Here is a 6,000-nt window from a genome sequence, read left to right on the forward strand (position 1 = left end):
TATATATATACACACACACACATACAGGTGCATCTCAATTAATAAGAATGATGAGGATAAGTAAATTTATTTTAGTAAATTCAACTCAAATTGTGAAACCTGTGTATTAAATAAATTCAGTGCACACAGACTGAAGGAGTTTAAGTCTTAAGTTCTTTTAATTTTGATGATTTTGGCTCACATTTAACAAAAACCCACCAATTCACTCAACTCAAAAAGTTCCAAGATCATCAAGACCAATTGTTGGCCTTCTGGAAAGTATGTTCATTTACTGTATATGTACTTAATACTTGGTAGAGGCTTGGTAGAGGCGCCCAGTCTGTGGCACTGCTGAGGTGGTATGGAAGCCCAGGTTTCTTTGACAGTAGCCTTAAGCTCATCTGCATTTTTTTGGTCTCTTGTTTCTCATTTTCCTCTTTATAATACACCATAGATTCTCGATGGGGTTCAGGTCTGGTGAGTTTGCTGGGCAGTCAAGCACAACACCACCATGATCATTTAACCAACTTTTGGTGCTTTTGGCTGTGTGGGCAGGTGACAAATCCTGCTGGAACATGAAATCAGCATCTCCATAAAGCTGGTCAGCAAAAACAAGCATGGAGTCATCTAAAATATCTTGGTAAACAGGTACAGTGACTTTAGTTTTCAAAAACCACAGTGGACCAACACCAGAAGATCACATTGCACCCTAAATCATCACAGACTGTGGAAACTTAAGACTGGACTTCAAGCAACTTGGGCTATGAGCTTCTTCACCCTTCCTCCAGACTCTAGGACCTTGGTTTCCAAATGAAATACAAAACTTGCTCTCATCTGAAAAGAGGACTTTGGACTACTGGGCAGTCCAGTTCTTCTTCTCTTTAGCCCAGGTAAGACACCCCTGACATTGTCTGTGTTTCAAAAGTGGCTTAACAAGAGGAATAATCAACTGTAGCTAACTTCCTTCACATGTCTGTGTGTGGTGGTTCTTAATGTCTTTACCCCAGCCTCAGTCCATTCCTTGTGAAGTTCACCCAAATTCTTGAATCGATTTTGCTTGACGAGCCTCTCAAGGCTGCGGTTCTCTCGGTTGGTTGGGCATCTTTTTCTTCCACACTTTTTCCTTCCACTCAACTTTCTGTTAACATGCTCGGATACAGCACTCTGTAAACAGCAGCTTCTTTAGCAATGAATGTTTGTGGCTTCTCTCCTTGTGAAGGGTGTCAATGATTGTCTTCTGGACAACTGTCAGATCAGCAGTCTACCTCAGGATTGTGTAGCCCAGTGAACCAAACTGAGAGACCATTCTGATGGCTCAGGAAACCTTTGCAGGTGTTTTGAGGTAATTAGCTGATTGGCATGTCACCATATTTAAATTTTTTGAGAGAGTAAATTGGTGGGTTTTTGTTAAATGTTAGCTAACTGAAATAAATGAACTTTTCCACGCCATTCTAATGATTGTCCATGTCATGGTCTAGTTATACTTTCAGAATAATCTCCTTATAAGTTTAAATCCCATTTAAAGATTTGTTGGATGTAACCTTGCTGTAATGCTTTAGCAGTATGCTAAAAGACAAACTATTGCATGTTCCAGCTGGAAAATAAAACTCTTTACCAGAAAAGCACAGTCATGTGTAAATGTTGCTAACATTAGGGTGATGGATCGTCCTCAGCACGCCAGAGACACGGTCGACACTGATAAGATATCAGAATGACCTCCTACACAACATTCAGCCCACACACACTGGGATAAACGTACACAAAACCTGACACCTTGCTTAAACAGCACTAGTCCTCGAAGGTGAGGTTAAAACCACAAATCAGAACTTAGCACTGGATCCCGGTACAATCTGATGAAATCCACTGAAACGATAAAACATTTCAGGTTTGCTGTTATCCTGTCTCATATGCATGCTGCGCTACCTGAAGCCTCAGTGTGGGTGATTTCTTTTGAGAATGAGGTTTCATGGCTTTCATTATAGCTTCATTTAGATGACAGGCTAATAATCCGTGAATATGAATCCTGGCTAGCAGAAGTAAAATGGCTGTTTTCTGACTGAGATGCACATGGATGCTATTTCTCAAAAACAGCATTAGTTGTTAATAAAGCTATGTTTATACACAGAGGGATTTTATTGTAGCAGATTTTGTAGAACATTTTTGCACTTTTTTAAATTGGTGACTAGCATTTCTCATTTTGGGAGATGGATCACCTGTACTCACTCTCATGCCTAATCGCTCTGTTAATCATTCCACATTAGCATAACATTTCTCAACTGTCAGATTGCAGGCCATGCCCACATCACAGCTGCTCTTGCACATGTGGCCAGAATTTCCAAGTTTTTTGTTGCTGCAAGTCATCAAAAGTGTGAACGTGGCTACACTATATTGCCAAAAGTTTGCGGACACCTGTTTATAAGTGTGGTATGTGATTTTTGAGCATCGCATTTCACATTTAGTCCCAATTTGCTCTTATAATTCCCTCCACTCTTCTAAGAAGATGTTTCACTAGATTTTGGAGCGTGCTTGTGGATATTTGTGTTCATCAGCCGCATTAGTGTTATGAAAGTTATGTAGGTGAGGAGACGTGGGGTGCAGTCAGCATTGTTCAGTAGGTCTCCAAACCATGTAAATCATATCATCATGAAGCTCACATTGCGCACAGTGGCATTGCCATGCTGGAACAGGTTTGCAAGTGAATTCTAAATTTTATTATATCACATCTAAAGATGTCTAATACAATTGAGTGCCTCCAGCTTTGTGGAAACAGTTTGGAAAAGAACCACATAGGAAAGGTCAGGTGTATCAATACTTTTAGCAATAGTGTACATGTCTAATAAATGCATTATAGGAGTGAGAAAATGCAATATATATTAAAAACTGTATGTATAAGGTGCAAATCTGATTATAAACACAGAAGGGTATTATTTGAAAAGTGAACATAAAGGTGCAAAAAGGCAACATAAGGCAGAATATTGTAATTTGTGCATAAGTAAGAGGCAGCAACACTAAGAGCATCATGGGAAACAATGCCACAAATGTATGTTTGATTGATTTTTTTTTTTTGAAGTTTTATAGAAAATGAATTATAATCTGAATATACTGTTCACACAGTGCTTGATTCAGTTTATTATTATTTTGGCAATACATTTTAATTCATTTATTCATCAGTCTGCTTCAAAACACAGCACTGATTGCCAGCTCTTAATGACTAATCTTAATAGGTACCTTAATTAGCATTTGTTGTTTTTTTGTTATTTATTAAAAAGTACAGATAAAAGTGCGGACTTTGTTTATTAAATATGAAAACACACCAAACATGAAGACGACAAAGCTAACGATCAGCATCATACAACAACGGTTGGAAAAGAGGTGCATGATGTTCACTGTGGAGCTCATTAACTTTGAAAAAATGTCACATGTCTAAAAGAGTCATGTGACATAAGCCACTGATGTGCAGTGTCTGATGGGAAATGTAGTCCATTGCTAATTTTAGCATAACCCTCACACTTGTTGTACACTTTTCTGGCCCTAACCTTCAGAATGCACAATAATGGAATCTGATTGGCTTTTAGGGAAACAAATGAATTTTTAAAAATGGGGACATAGCGATGAGGATGTTATTTGGGCATGTTCTGAGCTTATGTGGACTTTTGTTAGCAAAAATGTTTGTTTGTGTTGCTATATTTCTATTATCATTAGAGCAAGAAAAAACGTATAATAATTTAGATAAAAGTATTGGGGTACTCAATGATTATATGTGATACATGTTTTGGATTTGAAGATCTTACTGCTTTAGAGCTCTGACCCTTAACCGCATTAAACACCTTTGGGATGAACTGGAATTCTCATTGAATCCCAGGCCTCCTCACCTTCTACACCAGTACCTGATTTCACCAATGTCTATGTGGTTGTATGAGCACATATCTTCACAAGCACACTTTGAAATCTGGTAGAACATCTTCCCAGAAAAGTGGAGGTTATTATATAAGCAAATGGTGACTAAATGTGGAATGGGATCTTCAAAATGCACATACAAGGTGTCTACAAACCTTATCTACAGTATATAGTGTAAAAATTGTAGGCACAAACCGGATTCATTGCCTTTGTGTCTTGAAGGTAATCCTCTTAATTATCCATCTCTTTTTTCCACTCCCCCTATCCCCCTTTCTTTCACCATGCCTCTTTATCCATTGCACCTCTCCTCTTTTATCTGTCAGCTCTCTTTCTTCCTTTCGACAACACATTCGGCTTCCTCGTCTTCCCTCCTCACCCATTACAGCTCGGTCTCATTTATCTACTCCTCCTTTCCTGCCTCTCAAAGCGTTCTGTCCCTCACTCCTGCCTTTTCTAATTATCATTATTTGTGACCTCTTTGCAGCGCCTGGTCGAATCAGGATGAGCAGGAAAAACGAAGAAACAGAAAAACGAGACGAGTTGCGTTCGGATTTTGTTACGTTTCTGCTTTGCATGGCAACTCTCGTGTTGTTTTTGTCATCATTAGCAAGCTGTTTTTTTTTTTTCTCTTTCACCCCCTCCCCCTCCATCTGTTGTTTTTTTTTTCCTTCTCTATGAAATCATTCCCTCAATCTCCCGTTTATTGAGGCAGCTCCTGGTCCCATGGGAGAATAAACTCCCATCTAATTTTACCTGATTTCTTTCTGTTTATTTCTATCCTCTCTATCGACTGTTTCTTCACTCAATTATTTCCATCCATCACTCATGGGATTGGTTCAGGCAAGAAGTTCAAATCTAAATTTTTTTGGGGGGGGGGTTTGATAAAAATTTTCGACACAATCAGATTTCAAATACATGAGATTTGTGCTGAGGAAACAGATTTTATATCCGTAGCTCTTCTCGCCATGACAACATTCCAGAAACGACGACATTGCTATTTTTTCTACTTCAAAACTCTATGAATACAGTCAGACTCATACCTGCATGCGTCATTGTGATCGACATCGTTCCGCACTACCTAGCCTCGAATATCCATCCTGTTGCTATAGAAACCGATCACGACCATGCAAGTACGGATACGTTTAAACGGTTTACTCCGGCTTTTTATTCATGCCTCTGTGTCTGTGTCTGGCTTGTATCCTGATTTAAACTGAACTTCATTGCCTTTATATTGCGTATTATCTCAAGTTACCTGCATTGCAACTTTGATTGCATCGGGTGTAATATTAAAAATCAACTTTCTGTTGTCTGGTAATCCTCGTTTTTCATTATTTTTAAATGCCTCCAACAGTATACATGTATCAGACAGGGTTTTGGGTTGCCAAATCAGAAAAAAATCATTATAGCATTCGAAAAATATTATCAGTGTGTCTGACTTTCACGGCGTTGCCCTGCATGGCATGTTTTCCACCAGTGTCATTTAGTCACACCCACATCTACTTTACCTTGTTTTAATAAGATCGTTATGTACAAAATATAATCATTTTATTTCTTAAGAATATATATTTTTTTAGCAGCTTCATGCATAATTTAGTGGTTTATCTTGACATCTGCCTACTTGGTTAATATGGTTTCTAAACTATTTTCTTTATATTTTAGGTTTAATCATCTCCATCCTTTACACAATAATTACACGTAGGGATGATCGTGAATAGTCTCAGTCTAGATAGATAGATAGATAGATAGATAGATAGATAGATAGATAGATAGATAGATAGATAGATAGATAGATAGATAGATAGATAGATAGATAGATAGATAGATAGATAGATAGATAGATAGATAGATAGATAGATAGATAGATAGATAGATAGATCTTCTGACAGACTCACATACTCCTAGACAAAATAGTTCCTCGATGGTTCTGTAGATAACTAATTAGTCTTACCTTCCTAAATGGAGTTAAAACTTTTTTTTGTAAGGTTCTATATGGAAATGTTCCACCAGACACACAAATACTGGTTCCCGTTTGAACCTTTTATTCTAATAGAGAATTCTGGCTCAGAATGTGCTGTAAAGGACACGAGGACAACTCTCTTTCTTACACACACACACACACACACA

At 38.0% G+C, this 6,000-nt stretch overlaps 1 protein-coding gene across 10 annotated transcripts in view; it reads right to left on the minus strand.

Moving 5' to 3' along the window:
• Nucleotides 1–6,000, minus strand: part of srcin1a (SRC kinase signaling inhibitor 1a) — a 170,860-nt gene that overhangs the window by 163,793 nt on the left and 1,067 nt on the right. The window lies entirely within an intron of this gene.

The sequence above is a fragment of the Silurus aristotelis genome, assembly GCF_946808225.1.
Source record: "Silurus aristotelis genome assembly, chromosome: 17".
Lineage (NCBI taxonomy): Eukaryota > Metazoa > Chordata > Actinopteri > Siluriformes > Siluridae > Silurus > Silurus aristotelis.